Source organism: Mirounga angustirostris, unplaced genomic scaffold (assembly GCF_029215605.1).
Source record: "Mirounga angustirostris isolate CCGP_5_RB_7025 unplaced genomic scaffold, mMirAng1.0.hap1 SCAF_13, whole genome shotgun sequence".
NCBI lineage: Eukaryota > Metazoa > Chordata > Mammalia > Carnivora > Phocidae > Mirounga > Mirounga angustirostris.
In genome coordinates, this window is record NW_026991721.1 from 104,803,004 (window position 1) to 104,821,991 (window position 18,988).

At 41.6% G+C, this 18,988-nt stretch overlaps 1 protein-coding gene across 1 annotated transcript in view; it reads right to left on the reverse strand.

Annotated features, from left to right (window-relative positions):
- ELMOD1 (ELMO domain containing 1) overlaps positions 1-18,988 on the reverse strand; it is a 67,842-nt gene extending 48,854 nt beyond the window's left edge. Inside the window, exon 1 of the mRNA XM_054512324.2 lies at positions 18,925-18,988. The gene's annotated coding sequence lies outside the window, so the exon portion shown is untranslated. The remainder of the gene's footprint in view (positions 1-18,924) is intronic.

Sequence of the window (18,988 nt, forward strand, 5' to 3'; positions counted from 1 at the left end):
ATGAAATACATTTCAGAGAGATTTTATCAAAATAAACATAATTATATCCTTAAATGGTTTAATTTGTTATCTAGAAAACTGGTTTATCTAAAAAATTTTCATAATGATGTGGGATAAGTGAAATAATACTTCAGCTTCTTGTCATCTACGTAAGTATTCCTGAATCTATCCATTAAAAAAAAAAACTTTGAATTCTTTTTTTTTTTTTAAAGATTTTATTTATTTACTTGAGAGAGAGAATGAGACAGAGAGAGAGAGCACGAGATGGGGGAGGGTCAGAGGGAGAAGCAGGCTCCCCGCCGAGCAGGGAGCCCAATGTGGGACTCGATCCCGGGACTCCAGGATCATGACCTGAGCCGAAGGCAGTCGCTTAACCAACTGAGCCACCCAGGCGCCCCACTTTTTGAATTCTTAATGCTAGCATCGTGCTGGGTAATATAACATAGTTTAATACTGCAAGGGAGCTTTACTATTTAAGGGAAAATTCAGCAAACATGGCAGTGAGTGCATGGTAGTTAAGAGCATAAGTTTTAGAGACAGAGAGTTCATATCTGGGATCTGCCACTTGCCAAGTAGCTTTAGACAAGGTGTTTAACCTCTCTAGGGTTTAGTTTTCTCCCTGGTGGATGGGGAAAGAAATTAAAACTGCCTTGTAGGATTGTACTAAGGACTGAATGAGCTAAAGCATGTAAAGTGCTAGTGACAGGTGTACAGTATGCACTAAATGAGTTGGCACTCGTCTTTGTCAACACTTTATCATTCTTACTAAAGACTCTTCTAAAATGAAAGGCCATTTTGTCAAGTGAAGAATCACTGAGGAGGTAGTTTAGATAAATCCTGGCAAGTTGTGACCTGAGCTGGGACACTGACAGTGAGATGGTGGAGAGAAGTGAACGGACATGGAAAATACCGAGAAGGTAGCATCAGCTGGACTTCCTGTTGGGTGGGAAAAGTGGAGGGATGGAAAATAACAATTAGTTCCAAATATCTGTCCCCCAAACAGGAGACAAAGATAGCAATTAGTTCTAATTATCTGTCCCCCAAAGAGGAGACACCAAAAATGGCTTTGGGTGGAAAGCCTGTGTAAATGCTGTTTAACTCAGTGCTCACTGGGTATTCACTCAATAGCTTCTTTAAATGTTTTCTATAAGAAAAAAGTTACTGCTTACTAAGTTTTTAAAATCTGGCTTTGTTTTAAAGGAGGCACATTTGTCAATGTCCTAGTTGCTATTAACTAGACAATTTGTGTAAAGGTAGGAACATGCAACAAATAGTGTGCAAAGTATGATACTCCAAGCCACTATGATTTAAAAAAAATGTCTTTTGAGTTGCTTTTCCCTTGAGTGGTGCTGAGTTAATCTATTCCTTTGTGGCCAAAGCAGCATTTTTCAAGTGCTGGGCAGGGCCAGAGTTCAGGGAGAATTTGCAGCTGCTTCTGGTCTGCACAACATTTTAACAAAAGGGTAGGCCGGGTAGATTCTCAAGTATTTTACACACCAGCCTGTTGACCTTAACTCAATTAAGTCACTTGGCCTTGTTTGTATCTGTCTCACTACTTGAAAAACACTGATATGAACTTCTTGTTTAATTCAGATTTATTCAGGTATTATTTATATCAAGTTCGCCCTTTTTTGGTCAGACAGGAACTCTAATGCCCCTGCTTCGCAGCATGCAAGGACAATGTGGGAACCACTCTTGTGCTGCCTCTTCCCTGTAACTTCCTCTCTGGAGGGGTTTTTAACCAGGTGGACATCAGAAATCCCTGTTGTTTAAAATCTCTCCTGTTGTTCTGAAGTGATGTGCTTCCTGTTTCTTTCTCCTCTAGACTACATGCTCTTTTAGGGCACCAGGGAAGCCCCAGGGCCTGATACAATGCCAGGTACATTGGGGGCTCAGAATGGGTTTGTTGGAATGAACTCAGCACCCTTCTAGAGCAATGCACTTCTTTAATGGCGCTATTCCATAAGAGCACCAATAAAACAAATGAAAAATCTCCCCACTGGAAGAAAAAGAAAACCCTGTAGATTTCTTTTAAACCAAAACAAAGAATATGATCATGATCGTGGGTTTCCTGATCCTTCCAGTTTATCTGCAGTGATTCCTCTCCACATGTATGAGTCCACTACCTGGACCTGTTCCAAAGGGAAGTATCAAATGACTGTGTTGGATGCATCAAACACCTCCGAGATCAGTTGACACTTCAGTGCTGTGTGTGGGGTTATGTCCCCTTTGTACTTTTTTTTTTTCCAGCTGGGAAGAAAGGGGCAGCAGGCGTGGTCTGCGCCTTTGAGAACTCATCCTCTCACCTGGTATCAGGGAACCTGCCCTGCCTCCTTTGAGTGAGAAGCCCCCTAAGGCTCTTTGTAGAGTCCCTCAGGGTGACCCTGCCTCTTAGAAACCAATCTATCTATTGAGCATCCCAGGGAATGAATTAGACACTCAGCTAGAGGAAAGAGAAATCCTTTCAATAAAATCATAATCCCTATGTGAGACTAAAAAATTGATGTTGTATGTAGCCCTTCAAATTCTGACTAAATCCCCTATAACAACCAAAATGCTTGTGGACTCATAATGTTTATATGTAAATAAAACACAATCTACAAAGTGAACAGTGTTCTACTCTCACAACTTGCCTAATTTGGGATTATCCTAGTTTTTTTAAAAAAAAGTTATATGGAACACATTTAAAAAATAAAATTTAATTTACATATATAGCCTCAGCCTAAAGGTTTGTGAATAATAGCGGATATTCACAAAGTGCTTCCCATATGCCAGGCAATATTCTATGAGCTTTGTTTATAGTAACTTACTTAACAGTCATCCTATGAAGTGAATAATAATTATTATCTCCATTTTACAGCTGGGAAAATTGAGGCACAGAGAGGTGAAGCAACCTTCCCATGGTTATGCAGCTACTGCTGGCAGAGCTGGGATTCAGAGCCGTGCAGCCTGGCTCCTGAGGCTTTGCACTCTCCTGTGCTGCCTCTGGAAACCACTGGAATAAAATTCTGGACTGACAAAAGAGTGAAAGAAATGAACAGTGTATTCAATTCAAACTAAACTGCAGAGCTGGGGATAATCGAGGCCTGGATATACATCTGCACTTGAAAACTTCGTGTTCCTCTGGGAGCTAGCTAGCTAGGGGACTCTTGCATAATAAGGGTTACTATTCCACTGTTAACCTCTTTCCTTTCCTGAAGCAAATGCACTGCAGATATGAAAGTTTCCAAACAAGAACATTTTATGGGGACTTACACAACAGAGCCCCAATGGGTGGGTTTTATATCCTCTCTTGAGACCACATTGCCAAGGACATATGAATCCTTGGTAGTATAATTCTGAAATAACTAATAGTAAAAGTTCCCCTCCCCTCAATGTAAATCTAGTGCTCCCTTAGGGGAAATCCCATGAAATTCAAGCTCTAGGTTCATAGTGCTGTTTGTGTGGTGATTTCATTCTCCCCAAATTACTCTTTGAGTCATTGATCAGTGTGACAGGGTCTTCAAATCAGCATTTTCTCTGGGTTTGCTTTCAGTCCACCTCTGTATGTTTTTGTTTTCATAATACGTTACACCTTTTCCTTTGCAAATGAAAATATTTACCTTTTTTTTTTTACTGTACATAAAATATATATAATGGCTGGTAAAATATTCCACATTTACCTAGGAGATATATATTAACTTGAATGAGTTTTCTTGAAGTCATTGAAAAGCAAAGTAAGTTCCATTCTTTAGATTTCCCTAACTGCTTCTGTTGTTTTCTTTTCACGCTACAGCACAACTAAGGAGAAAAAAATCAAATGGGTCAATCTCAAAATGTGTAATTATAATCTGGAGATGAAAACACATTCCACTCCCCCTCCCCTGAGTCTGGATTCAAAAGACAAAGTTTGGGCAACAGTTTTTAGCAGTAGTGAAAAAAACGTCCACTTAGCAGTTGAGGGGGGACACACCTACAACTTAACTCTGCAGGTGATAAAGTCAAGGTCAGCAGTAGCAAAATGATTTGCCACTGATTTACTTTCCTCACTTTAAGCTTTTCTTCTCATTTCACTTGAAAGAAGAAAACAATGACACATTGAACCATAAGGTCCAGAAATAATAACTTTTATAGCTTTCTCCCCTAAAAATACATTTGATCAAAAGCTGCTTTGGGTATCAGAAGAAAGCCTATGGCTAATTTGGTTCAATTCTCCATTTATTCTGTCTTTATTATACTCTGTCACTTTAAATATTTCTTAAAAGTATTTGAGACATAATAAACCCAAGTCAATGACCTTCACCTGTGGGGCAATTTCAGTTTCCCTCTGGAATAGTCTCAGGGGGTGTTCCTAGTGTCCTGCTAGCATCCAGTGAAGTCACAGTGGTGACATCCTCGATCAGTCAAGGAGAGATTTGGGACTTTTGCAGAAACAGATACAGGCTCCTCTTTTCCACCCTTTCTTCAGCCATAGCTATATGTCTGTGGGGAGGGGTAGTTAAAACAGAGAGAAGGCAGCTATTCTGATGAAGGCCAAACCTTACAGATGTTTGAAGCGAAGATCGTTTTAGGATGTGATTACTTAGAGAATCGCTCCCAAACGAGCACGTGTCTGTGGGAACAGAGGCAGGGGTACAGATGGATGTGGCTGAGGAGTGGCTGGTAAGCCACCTGCCATGTGAGGGGCTGGGCTCTGGCTGGACCGACCCGCAAAGCAACACAAGAAGGTGGAGGTCAGTCTTTTAAATCTGGTGGGCCAAGCATCAGACTCAAATTAGGTGAACAAATAGGTCCAGATTAGGAAGTTTAGGGAATAGCTAAGCTTGCATCATGCTTCCTATTTTGTCAAGTCCTAAGAAGCACTGTGTCAGGGAGCCCTAGACAGATGAGGAACTCAGTCTTGAAAGGATATAACGCAGTCACTCACCACGTGAGATAAGAAGGGAGGGGTGGGCAGAGCACAGGAGGAAAGAGAAGGGAAAGAAACATTTCTAAGGCTATTTTTGAGCATTTGAAACATGTATACAATGCCACTTTTGACTTTATTACAGGTATGCAGATGAGGGAGAGAGCAAGCAATATGAAAATTCACCATCCTGGAGAAATGAAAAATCTTTCCGATTTTGCATTTACATGTAAAACATGCTGGCCTGCATACCACATTAGAGTATAATGTTCATGTATAACATTCTCCCTGAGGCCACATTCCAGAACTTTCCTTCTCTGGCGATTAGCCTGAAAAATGCTCTGCTGACACTCACTAATATGACAATTAAGAAGGTTTTTTTCCCCCTCTTTGGGAATAAAACACTCACCCAGGGTTTATTTTTGTGATTTATAGCAACGGGGGCCCATGCCAGCCACAGAATTCAGTGCTGCCTGCAAATGTATTTATGATCTGCTTTAAAGGTACAGTGATTTTCTGGCTCTCACTGTGGTTGCCTACATGTCTGTACTGTTTTCATGGAGGGAGTGAAGGGTGGGGAAAGCAGAATTGATCAGATTTGTCTTTCATCTTTAAAAGAGTAAGGAATTTCAGGGCACCTGGGTGGCTCAGTTGTTAAGCGTCTGCCTTCGGCTCAGGTCATGATCCCAGGGTCCTGGGATGGAGCCCCGCATCGGGTTCCCTGCTCCGCGGGAAACCTGCTTCTCCCTCTCCTACTCCCCCCTGCTTGTGTTCCCTCTCTCGCTGTCCCTCTCTCTCTCTCTCTCTCTGTCAAATAAATAAAATCTTAAAAAAAAAAAGTAAGGAAATTTCAAAATCTAAGTATTAATCCATTTTAACACAAAAATACTCAATGTAGATTTTATACATTCTCAATTATATGAGTTTTAAAAGTTAAATTTCTAAATAAAATCATAAAGAATGGTAAACTTATGTCTGCATAAAAATTAAATGGATTATGATTTTGCCAATCTAAACTGATACTTTTTGTAAAATTTTCTCTTTCATATAATGAAATAGAGTGAGGGCATCTGCTAGAAACATTGGACAGGGAAGCCAATCAGAGTGTTTCCAGGGACCTGGCGGCAAACCCACAGCACACAGATGAGATAATAGCATTCACTGAGGACAAGTAGATCTTTTAGGTTAGGCTTCTGCAACAATTTGTACTGTAAAACAAATGGAAAAAAAAAACAGTTTTAAGCTCACGTTAGAGCTATGACTTGATATACATGACTTGATAAATGTTTGCTGAGTGAATATTATTTTATTCTCTCCAATGGTATTTCATCAGGGCCATCAAGGGTAAAATACACCATTATGTCATGTGTCCTTAAGGAAGAATAAAATGCTGCTAATTAAACTGTGGTACAACCTAATCTCAGTGGTGTGGGGAAAAAAAATCTTAGAATCAATGAAATAGAGTAAGACTGAAGCCTACTACTTATTTCCAAATTCCAGGCTATGATGTTTTTGCAGAAGAATCCATTGGTTGATGACAAAGAGCACTAATGGCCTGCAGCAAATCACACTAGGGGATTCTTATTCCCCGACTCAAACATTTCTGTTCAGGTTACACCAGGCTAACTGAGTAAATTCCATGATATGTTATAGGTTGATTACATATGAGCAACTCATGTCCTTCTTAACTCACTGGAGATCCTCCTAACCCCTTACTACATAGTCTCTAGGGTCTGGTTCTCTTCCATATCACAGTCCCTCCAGTATACACACAGCAAACACAAATCACACACATAATGTTCTCACACATACATGGGGCTCAGCACAACTCCCTTATGCTACCGTCTTATGCTCTCACCATAAACATCTCAGGAGTGATGAGCATGCCTTATCTACACAAAGAGTGAATGAGTGAGTATGAAAATGCTTGGTTGAAGACAGAGCACTGTCTAATCCAAGCTCCATTTTCTTGTTCTTAGTTGATATGATTTCATGTGATGCTGCGTCTCTAAGGGCCTTTTTTGGCTTCCGTGATCCTTCTTCTCCTGGTTCCATCTATTTCACATTCTTCTTCGGCCTGCCCTTTAAGCCTAAGTGTTCCCTAGCGTTCCACTCTTGACCCTTTTCTTCCCCTTCACCTCTTCTAAGTGACCTGCTCTTTTGGCCTTAATCAGATCCAACAAATGACTTGTCCAAGACCAGACAACCAGTTGGTAGGAAAAGACCTCAGCTCCTATTTTTAGTCAATAAACATATTTACTTATTATGTTCAGTTCTTTGTAGGCACTAAGAGACACAAAATAAACAGGACACAGATTTTGCCCTCCAGGAGTGGAAAATCTAGTAGATCTCACACATGGAGTCTAGGGCCTTTCTGAAGTCAGTACAGAAGCTCTGAGCTGTCTCAAACAAAAATACATTTCAGCCATGTCAGACTAAACCAGACTATCCTCTTAGGCAAGGCTTCCTAAGCAATCTGTCAGTATCATGGACTCTTCATGGATGTGTGACAAGATTTTGATCAGTGATTATATGAAATCCTCTCTCTTTTTAGGGGGGAGTACATATTATTTATAGTAGTATGTGTTAGGTGGAATATTTTGCTAAGAAGATGGTATGAGTAGGTTAAGAGAGTATTAAATTTTACTGTGCATTAGGAGATAAGAGGAGTAAGCAAAACAAGTATGGCAGTTGTGCGAGTTTACATAGGCAATATGAGGTCTGTACTGCATAATAATTCTCTCACTGTAATTATTGCTGGTGTATGTAACAGTATTTTACATTAATTCCTTTTAAGTGTGCCCTTAAAACTTGTGTCATGAACTTCCATTTAAACATGGCAAATAAAACACATGAAATCCCACCAACATGAGAGTAAAGAAATCAAAAAGGCATAAATCCATAAGGTTGAGGGCAACAGGGGCATACATGAGGTGTCAGCAGATTTGTAGAGCTTGAAAAGGATGGACAAGTGGTAATTTACTTAGCCTAACTGATGAAGCCTGCAGTGAAGGAAGTGACCCAAAGGCAATACAATGTAGAATACAGAATCTTGGTTATATTCAGGAGTTAGTGATGCCCAGTTCCTCTACAAGTGGTAGTGTAGGATGAAATCAACACAGGAGGCTTGGCTGACATTTTCCATAAGGAATAGTTAGATCTCTTTCCCCATTCTTTGAAAGCAAGTATTCACCATTCTATCAGAATAGGTGAGATTTACTCTTGAAGAGGTTGAACTAGAGAGGTTCTGAATTTTTGGTTCATACTGAATACAAGAAGCTTAAGTGAAAGACTACATGGTAAATGTGAGATTTATTCAGGCTGCTTCTTCCATTCAGCTCTCAGAACAGAGGCAGCCATAATGCTACTCCTCAGGCTACTGGGGATTTATCCCTCAGGAAATTACCCAACACACATGTGGATCTCCCCCAGTGAAGCACCAGCCCCCTACTGGTCAACGAGCCCCAATTATGCATAGAAAGCTTCCAATCAGTGTTTTAGTGCCTCAGTCTTAAATGTGAATAGACAGCCAGGGATTATCAGAGAATTAAGAAAAGTTTCTAGGGCGCCTGGGTGGCTCAGTCGTTAAGCGTCTGCCTTCGGCTCAGGTCATGATCCCAGTGTCCTGGGATCAAGTCCCACATTGGGCTCTCTGCTCAGCGGGAAGCCTGCTTCTCCCTCTCCCACTCCCCCTGCTTGTGTTCCTGTTCTGTCTCTCTCTGTCATATAAATAAATAAAATCTTTAAAAAAAAAAAAAAAGAAAGAAAAGTTTCTAACTTGACTGAATTACAGAGACTCAATGAAAGGTGAGAAAAGGGGGAATTTGGAAGAAACAGAAGCAATGCAAAGGGAAGAAAACAATACATCATAATTAATTTTCATAGATATTAGAAAAATATTACACTCATGAAAGAGACATGAGAAATAATAAAAATCCACATTAAGAGAATAAGAAAATGTTCTTAGAAAATTTTTTTTAAATGATAGAAATGAAAGTTGAAGAAATGTCCCAGATTTGAGGGAATCTGCTAAGAAGAAATTGACAAAAAGATGAAAAATGGGAGGAAAAGATTCAACATTCAAACAACAGATACTCCAGAGAGAAAGAAAAGTGAAAAAGTATGTGAAAAAATTATTGAAGAAATAATACAAGAAATTCCAAGAACTGAGGAATCCGAGCCTCCAGATCAAAAGGGCCCACAGGATACCCAGCTCCTTAAGTAACAAAAGACCCTCACCAACGCATATCATGATGAAATTTCACAACATAAATGTTTCCAGTGGGGGAATAAAAACAGACAGTTCACATACAAAGGGCTAAGAATCAGAGCATCCAGTTTGTCAATAGGAAAATGGAAGCAAGAATAAAAATTATGAGAAAAAATTCCTTCCCATGTAGATTTCTATACCCATCCAAAATATTAAGTATGAGGTGAGAATGAAGACAATTTTGGACACACAAGCCTTTCATGTACCTCCCAAGCATGCCTTTTTAGGAGTTTCTGAAGGAAGTATTCCACTGAAATGAAGGTAGAGAATGAGAAGACATTGGACCCAGGAATCAGAAGATCCATATTTGAGAAAGGAAAGGAATTCTCAGGAGGATGGTGAATGGGGGCTTAACAAAGGATGTCTTCATGAAAAAAATGAACTGACAGATTACTTGACAGATAATTATATGATGTTTTAAGTGGTGGATATTACTCTGATAAAAACAAAAACTTAAATTTAAAGAAGACATACAGAGGATGGTGCTTCCAGCCTCCCGAGGTCCAGTGCCCTAAACTCTGTGAATCCATACAGAAAGAAAGACAGAAAAGAGAGAAAGAATGAAAGAGAAACTAAGGCTTAAGGAACCAGAGCACTGCCTGCAACAAGTGGGCGAATTAAAAAAGCCCACCCTACTTCTAGAACAGTATCTGACTAGGCCATAAGCTGCAGGTTGAGTGCTGGATGTGACACAGATGAAGATGCACTGGAAATCTTCAACAGGGGAGTTGCAGAGTTTGTGTTAACACATGCTGACATGGTACGTTGTAGGTGTGCCCACTATCTAATAGAATGTCCAAGTCATTTGATACAGTAATTATGAATCCTCCTTTTGGGAATGAAAATAAAAAGGGGATAGATATGAGTTTTCTGAAGGTTGCTTTGGAAATGGCAAGAATAGCAGTATATTTATACAAATTCTCAACTGGAAAACACAATAATAAGAAAGCTACAGAATGGAAAGTCAAGATCAATACTACTCCAAAGCTGCAGTACAACCTACAGCATCATATTAATTTCTTAAAAAGAAACCAGTAGAAATGGAAGTGGACCTAATTTGGTTTTCTTTTTAAAAACCTCCAGATCAAAGCACCTTAAAACCTAATTAATGAATACAAAATTTGTTATTAAAAAAAAGATGTCACGAATTATAGATATATTTTTCAGGAATGTAATAATGATATTGTGATTATGTATTTTTGAAAAGTCATTCATAGTTCACAGAACACACACAAATATTTACAAATGGTATGATATGTGTCTAGGATATGCTTCAAAATAAAATGGGGTGGGCAGACAATAGGTTAAAAATCAAACAGTACTGGTCATGAGTTGATGATTTTTGAATATTGGGATCCATTATACTATTCTGTCTACTTCTGTATATATTTGACATTTTCCAAATAAAAGCTTACCAAAAAAAAAAAAAGGTGCCTTCAACAAAATTGAGAATCACTGTAACCATAAGACGCATTTTTTTACAGCCAAGCAAAGATGATTAGCACCTGACTTTGTTCATAACAGAAGTTAGAGGCAAATTTATTACTCTTTAACAGCTTGAGACTACAACAAAAATGAACAGGAATTTGGTATCTAACCCATACCACTTCCATGACTGACTTAGTTCTCTTAAGAACTATAAATGCTCTAGAGCCTCCATCTGGTGTTAGGTGTCGCCATTTAAAAATATTTACTGAGGGGGTGCCTGGGTGGCTCAGTTGGTTAAGCGTCTGACTCTTGATTTCAGCTCAAGTCATGATCTCAGGGTCATGAGATGGAGCCCCACGTAGGGCTCCGCGCTAAGCATGGATCCTGCTTGAGATTCTCTCCCTCTCCCTCTGCCCCTCCCCTGCTCACATTCTCTCTCTCTCTCTCAAAAAAAAAATTAAAATATTTATGGAGCTTGTTTCTTAGTGGTTAAAACATGTAATAGTGTATATCAATAACATCTTTTATTTATTTTTTATTTTTTATTTTTTTAAAGATTTTATTTATTTATTTGAGAGAGAGAGAATGAGAGCAAGCCCATGAGAGGGGGGAGGGTCAGAGGCAGAAGCAGGCTCCCTGCCAAGCAGGGAGCCCCATGCGGGACTCGATCCCGGGACTCCAGGATCATGACCTGAGCCGAAGGCAGTCGCTTAACCAACTGAGCCACCCAGGCGCCCTCAATAACATCTTTTATTTGGTGAAATATAGTAGATGGGTTTAGGAGAAAAAAGTGGCAATTAAAATATGACACACTCTAACAATGTTTCCTAATTTCATAAATGTTGAGATGAAAAAAAAAATGGCCTCTTAGAATTGATGAAACACAGTATTTTTCTAAAGAGCATCCTTTCTTATTCTGACCCTTTATCCCCACGCTAAATCAATCTTCAGAATCAGTAAACCCACAAAATAATATCTGTCTCCATCTTGTTTGACAACCTCCTCCTACTTGTCCCCACAGCAATAATTTGAAAACACCAGCTTCGTGTGCCTCTTCTGTCCAATGCCAAGCAAGAAAATACTCAGAAAATGAATAAACATTTCCTTTTGTGCTTTTCGGAGTGCATCATGTTCAGTAGGTCCTAGTGACCGACTAACATGCCCGCATCAGCACAGACTTCCACCCTCTAACAGTCAGGATTTCTTATCACAAGGAACAGAAACTAGCTCTGCCTATTTTAGTTGAAAAGGAATATGTTCTGAAGGTAAACTATAGACTCTCCAGGAGGGCCAGAGAACTAGGTTTAGAGGTTATGTAGCCAAAAATAACCCTTAAAATGATGGCATGGAGCGGGTCCAGTGAAGACACCTCTCCTGCTGCCACCGGGTCCAGACTCTGGAGCAAGCCCCGCTGATCCCCCAGCACGGGGCAAGGGGTGTTGCTGTCTGGAGCACCTGCCACTGGGGCAGAGTCTAGGTCATGGGTCCAGGATGCAAGCCTGATGTATCTAGCATTTTAGCTCCTATGGTGGGGATTGGGCTCTGCCTCATAATGTGGGAGAGCCCCCAACATGGGAAAGGCGTTCAGATGACAGCATTCAAAAGGAACAAGTGTTGGGGCGCCTGGGTGGCTCAGATGGTTGAGCGTCTGCCTTCGGCTCAGGTCATGATCCCAGGGTCCTGGGATCGAATCCCGCATTGGGCTCCCTGCTAGGCGGGGAGCCTGCTTCTCCCTCTGCCTCTCTCTCTCTCTCTGACTCTTATGAATAAATAAATAAACATTAAAAAAAAAAAAAGGAACAAGTGTCCACTTGACCCTATAAATACTTTTGAAAGCCAAAACACAATGTAGAGTAGTGGAGTGCACAGCGAGTACACGGAGTGAACACGTTTGCCTTCCATCTTTGTCTAAGTTGATTAGGTGTACTGTGCAATTTTATATTAAAACCTGGACACATGCCTATTTTATGGCTATTCAAAATACATATCATTTTGAACTAGGAATTTTAATTATGATCTTAGATAATGAAAGAATACTTGGAAATAGCCTTTTAAATTTAACCCAGTGGTGGTCACAGAATAGATGCACTTACTTTAAGTGATGACTGATTAATTACCTAGGGAATAATCATTAAGTAGAAAAGAATAAGGATAGATATTCACTATAAATCAACAAAAGGATGTATAATAGTTACATGTTACATAAATATTACTGAATCAGGCTGAGTTAGACATTGGCAGACTCACATATAGGTGACTGGGAGCTCAATTTAAACTGCATAATCAGATTTAAGAGGTGCTTTTAAGGTCATGTGAGCCAGCGTCCATACCAACAAAGGCAGTCCCCCTTGTTACATCCCTGACAGGTGGTCCACAATGCATCATTTTGAGTATAGTGTATTACATTGTTTGTTTCTGATATGGACTCTATTCATCTATGCATCTCACCAAAGGTAGCATTAATTTCTTTTGTCTTGTTGGTTAATACTCAAGTGACCAGAACTATTTTTTACAACCCAAACTGCTGTTAAGCTAGGAATTCCATTCCATGTCCTTGGGCAACTGATTTTAGAACCTAAATGAAGCCAACATCTATTCTTTTTAAACAGTCTTAGTTTCAGCCCTTGCTCTGGGCTCAGGGATATCAAGTTTAATAGGGATTGTCATTCAAATTCACTAGTGCTTTGAGCTTTGCATCATCAGCAAACCTAATATACATAAAGTCTAAGTATACGTGAGTCACTGATAAAATTGTAGAAATGTCAGGGTCAAGGCAAGAGCTCTGAAGCAGGCCAACACAAACCACCCTCTATGTTGGCTTCCACACCTATGAACGTTCTTTGGGTACAGCTGATCAACCCAGCTATTAGACCACATCCTAGACCTCATTTCTGTATCTCATCCACAAAGATTACTTGAGAGCCTCGTTTACAGATATGTCCCAAAAGGACTGTGAGGATTTAAAAATCTGATGGTCTGGCTCTATTTTAAATACTCTTGGTTATCTACAATTTAAAAGAGCAGTAGGAGAAATTTCTGATTCAACACAGAACTCTTCAGTGAAGCAAAAACTATAACCCAGTCCTTTTGTAAGTCTTGATTTTCATATGCTGGGTTTACTATTGGGCTACGTAGACATTGTATATGAGTCAATATGAAAGTCAAAATTCTACATTAGGCATTTTAATATAGGCTTTAAAAATTAATGATGAGCATAATGCACATTTTAATTAAAACAACTTTGATAAATGCTTACCGTTTTAAGAGAATGTATGATTTAACTTTTTTTTAAAACAATTGTTTTAAGTTTTTTTGCTAACTTAAATGGATTCTAAGACCAAAGAAAATCTAATTAAAATTAAAGTGTTCTACTGGAATGTAGAATCTTTAGAAAATCTGGCTTCTAAATTCTGAAGCGTGGAACATTCTTATTCTTCTTCTGAAGGAAAAAGGAAGAAATGTACTTGTATAGTAAATTCATTGCAGGGATCGATTTACACCTAAAATATTTATAATGCCAACTGGTGATGTAAAAAAAAGGGGGGGGGGACAGAGTTTATGATGTCATTGATATTTGCTAAGCCAAAAAGCAGCTGTGGGATAAATAAATTGTTAGTTTCACCATGAATGAAACCTTCAAAACACATAGCAGCTTTTTGCCATCTAGTTGTACAAGGGAAATAGGAGGGAGAGTTATAGCAGCTGAAATAAGCTCTTATACGAAGCATTCTCATTAACCAAGTCCTAATATCAATAGTTAAAATGGAAACTACATTTAAAAACTATGTAAAGACCTTTGAGTTCTGCAGTTATTAGCTTGTTTGAGACTGATTTTTTAAAGGGGTTTAATGAGCTCTTCTTAAGCATTTACCACAATCATCTTGCTTTGTACCGAAAAAGCAAAAAATGAAACAGAGCAAATTGTCAATTATTTCAATGGTGTCTAAAACAGCAGAGGGTACACAGACAATATACAAATTGTCTAATGAAGTTAGACAATGAAGTCTGAAAATGAAGTTATTTATCCCTTAAAACAGTAGTAAAAGCTAACATTTATTTTATAGACATAGAGGATTGGAGTTGGCATAATTTTCTTTTTTAAATGCACCTATCTTTCATTTTATAGCACAGAAACTGATGTAAAATAAGACTTGCTTGTGGTCAGCGTAAGTGTGCTGGAGTGTTCAAAGCTCCTGGGATGCAAGAACACACTGTCTTCAGATTCTTTAAATTCAGAGTATTTACTGAGGACTTAGAATGTGAACCGAGCACACAATTTCAGTTAAAGCTCTCTCGGGGTGATAGTGCACATAAGCGGTCATTAGAGACCATTGCAGTAAGCCTTTCTTTAATAAGCCATATCCATGGGAAATCTTGCTGAAAATAAAACCTGTGGTCTAATTGCCTGGAAATTTTAGTAAGTTCAGTATGTCCTAGATCACTTTTTTTCTCATCTATCAGAATTATAAGGCAAGACACGTTTGGCAGACACTTACAAAGAGGAGTGGTACAAATACCTGAAATGGAACTTTTTTTTTTGCTCTATTTTAAAGGATAATCCTTTGATAAGAAAGACCCTAATTAACTACTTCATTATGCATTTTAGCATAGAGTAATTTTTATGATTTTTAAGACTTACTATAAAATATGAAGTGGAAATTTAACCATCTGGATACTCAAACATATGAGCCTCTTCTGAAGATGGTCCCTCAGATAACTAGATTTGTTGACAGAAGTGCTATCTAGAATGGCACTCTGTGTCCTTTGCTTGAGATTGACAAATCGGAATCTTTGAGTTCTCTACATGGCTGTACTGGTTTGATCTTCAACTTCTCTGGAAACTTCCTGTGCTGATTAATAGTGAAGGCACCCACAGCGTTTTCAGACACGAATGTAAGTGGTGTGCTATTTTTTGGAATTAGTTGCATTTGGAATATTCTGAGTAGGTACTCTCTGGTACTACAAGCATATGGTCGGTCATTTTCACACAGTGCTATTTCTGTAAAATCTACATTCTTTCCACCATCAGAATATGCTTCCTTAAAGGTAGCTGGACAACATCAGAAAATGATTGCAAGTTAGTATCTTTTCCTACTTGAGGCAGTAGATCTGCTAAAACCAAAACATCTGGTAATCCTTTTTCAGAAGTTCATGCCAGAAGCAACTGAATATTGATAGACATTTCAATATTATACTTAAACATCTACTTTCATACAAAACACTATAAAATGCTATACTCCAGTGTTACTTTATGACTGTTTACCTGAGGAAACCAGAACGGTAGCGGAAGAGTGAAGCAGGACTTAGGGTATTAGGCAAAGGGCAGACCAACTGCTTTTTTAAATGCAATGAGATGCATTCACCCATTAGCGAGCCCTGCACTTGTCCCATCTCTGCTCCCTCCCATCAGCAACTCTTTAAAGTCTCTTTCTGAATCTCTTTCTCACTTCCCTCCTCAGCAGGCCATTCTGTCCTCTAACTGAAGCCTTCAAGTAAAACCCTTCAACTTCTGGCTCTCCTCCACTAGCTATAAACCCAGGGATTGTTTTCCTCCCAGAATAAGGATAAGATCTCACTCTCTTATTCAAGGCCCCTCAAAAGTGCTGGTCATCTCACTCCCCGACTGGAGCTGCCCAGCAGAATTCAGTGTTGCTCCCCGGCTCCTAGACCCACTTGGCGTAGCAAGTTTCATGTCTCATGACGTAGATCTCCCCCCCCCCCCCCCCACCACACACTGTCCCTACTCATCTTCACAGCTTTGGCACCTCTCACTAAGCCTAGCAAGCAGAGGTACTCAACAAATATGTGTTGAACTGAAACTACGAACTTTTAAGCATGAGTTATTTTCAATAGCTTGAACCAGAAATGAGCTTGTCCCAGATTGTCTGCAGAACAGCATATGATTCCTGCTCCACTTTATTTTCAACCCATAAGTGACCCAGAAACGAGGAGTGAGAAATTTCCAGTGACTAGAGTTGCTAGATAAAATACGAGCTGCTCCATCAAAACTGAGTTTCAGATAAACAACAAATATTTTTTTAAGTATAAGTATGTCGCAAGAAGTGCATGGGGCATACTTAAACTAATATCAATTATTCATAGTTTATCTGAAATTCAAATTTAACGGGGCAGCCTGTATTTTTACTTGCTAAGTCTGACAGTTCAACCAGTGACTCCTTAAAAATTCTAAAGATGCTTCTTTAGAGCACTTGGAGGTTTGTGTCCCAGCTCTGCAAACTTCTCAGTTGGGCAGATTTTGTCTTTTATTGCAGCTGGGTTTCTTTCTGAACATCTCAGTAACACGCTTTAGGAAATGCTGTTTATATAATTTCCATTTATTTTACTAATTTATATAACTCCTTTCCAATATCTGTTAATAATTTTAGCAGAAAGAACACTGTACGTTGCTCAAAATCTCTTACAAAGCTGATATTCAGTTATTACTAGGCCTGAGTCAAGTCCTATCTACATGTGTTAATAATTAATAATTTTTAAAAATTTAATATTTTCAATTAAGCCAGCAAAACACAATATTGGAAATAAGTAAGTCTTTCATTTTGGGGCTTTCTTTTCTTCATTAATCAAGCACAGTGAGACATACTGTCCTCACTCAGAGGCTGGGGAGAAGCAGCCCGGCAGGCGGAGCCGGGGCTGTGATGTAACTGCAGTGGGTCTTTGTTGGAGAAGGCGCCCCTAAATGGGAGACGTCTGTAAACCCAAGCGCTTCAGCGTCAGTGTGAATGGGCTGGAAAGCGGAAAGAGTTGCCTCTTTTAGTCTCCTGTAAATCTTGGAGGCTTGAAACCTTGGTCAGCAGAAGAATTCCTCCCAGGTCGTTGAAGGACGTACCTGTCTCAGAGAGGAAAGAAAAGCAGGTTTCTTCTGCAAAGGAGTACCCTGGGAGAGTACTAACTGCTGGTGCGCGGGTTTACCGACGGTGACGGTGCGATGGGAGTGAAGGGGACGGCGTGTTCCAATCCTGAAAGTTTCCCACATTAATGCGTTCCGCTTTCAGTGTTCGTGACAGTGACTGCTCGTTGCTTATTCCCACGAAAGCAACAAGGAGAGAGCGATACCTCCCTAAGGAGAGGGATACCGGAGTGCACCTTCCTCAGACTTTCAGCTGGACTGATCTAGGCTCCAGCTTCTAGGGAGAGAATGACTGAGTCCGCCGTACCTGCCGGTGTCACGGGGGATAATGAATTAAGACGTTTATCCCGACACCGGCGCGGTACCTGCTTTCCACCATTTTGGCAGCTCGGGCTAAGGACGGTTGTCAAGCGAGCTGCCGGCACAACACGCACACACTGCAGAGATGCAGAACAATGCCTGGATGCCTGCCCCAAACCGGGCTCTGCAAATGACACACTCAATTTATGGGGCCATGCCGACGCTCACGGGGGTCAGGAGCGGCATTTCCCTGGTTGGTGCGAGGAAGGGAGGGCATGTGGAAAGCTTAAGGCACGGGGTTTCCAGCCGGCTGTGCAGCAGGGCGGACGGACACCTCGGTAAACTTGAGCTGGAGCAAGCGAGCCTGCGAGGTCGCTCCTGAAATATTCAGAAGGCGTGTTCCCGGACTCGCCGCTTAGAGCTGGGGCAGGAGCACGCCGAGCAGGAGCGGCGCGCGGCCACGCTCGGGGGCCGAAGGCGCTCGCGACGGCAGCCCGCCGCCCCGCTCCGCGCCCCGCGGTCCGCCGCCCCGCCGCCCGCCGCCCCGCCGCCCGTCGCTCCCCGTCGCCTGTTCATTCTCCCTGCCCGGGAAGGAGAGAGGCTCTCGAAGTGAGCAGTTTCCCGGCAGTTGCAGGAGCCCCTCAGACGGCCCCTCGGGGGCCGCAGCGCGGAAGACCCCCCGCCCCGCAGGCCCGCACCGCCCCTGGGGCCCAAGGCCGCGGCGCGGGGGGGGGGGGGGGCGGGACCCGGGTCGGCCCCTCGCCGGGGCCAGGCCGCCCTCGGTGCCCCCGCCTCCCGTGTTGGCCTCTGCCAGGGATGACTCCTCCAGAGCCCCCGTTCGGTCGCGAGGTGACCCGCGTCCGGGCCGAGACGCAAACGGCCCCCCGCGCGGCCCCGCGGCCCCGCGGCCCCGCGGGTGTTAGTTCTGGGGGCCGGAGGGGGAAAGGATGACCCTGGGTACCTGGTCCTGGTTGCCCCCCGAGGCCCCTGCACCGAGACAGGGCGCACTCTCATCCCAGCCCCTCTCCAGCCACAACCCTGACCTCTCGGCTGCGCCCCAGACGCAACGCAGCTCGCACGGTGCCGCGTCCTCGTCACCAGCCCCCTGCTCTCCAGGGGCACTCGCCCCTCGCCCCTCGCCCCTCGGGGTCGGCCCCAGGCGCGGCCACTCACCCGGACCCGGCGGCGGCGGGAAGCTCAGCAGGTCCCGGCGCGCGGCGGCCGGGTCTCCATCCCC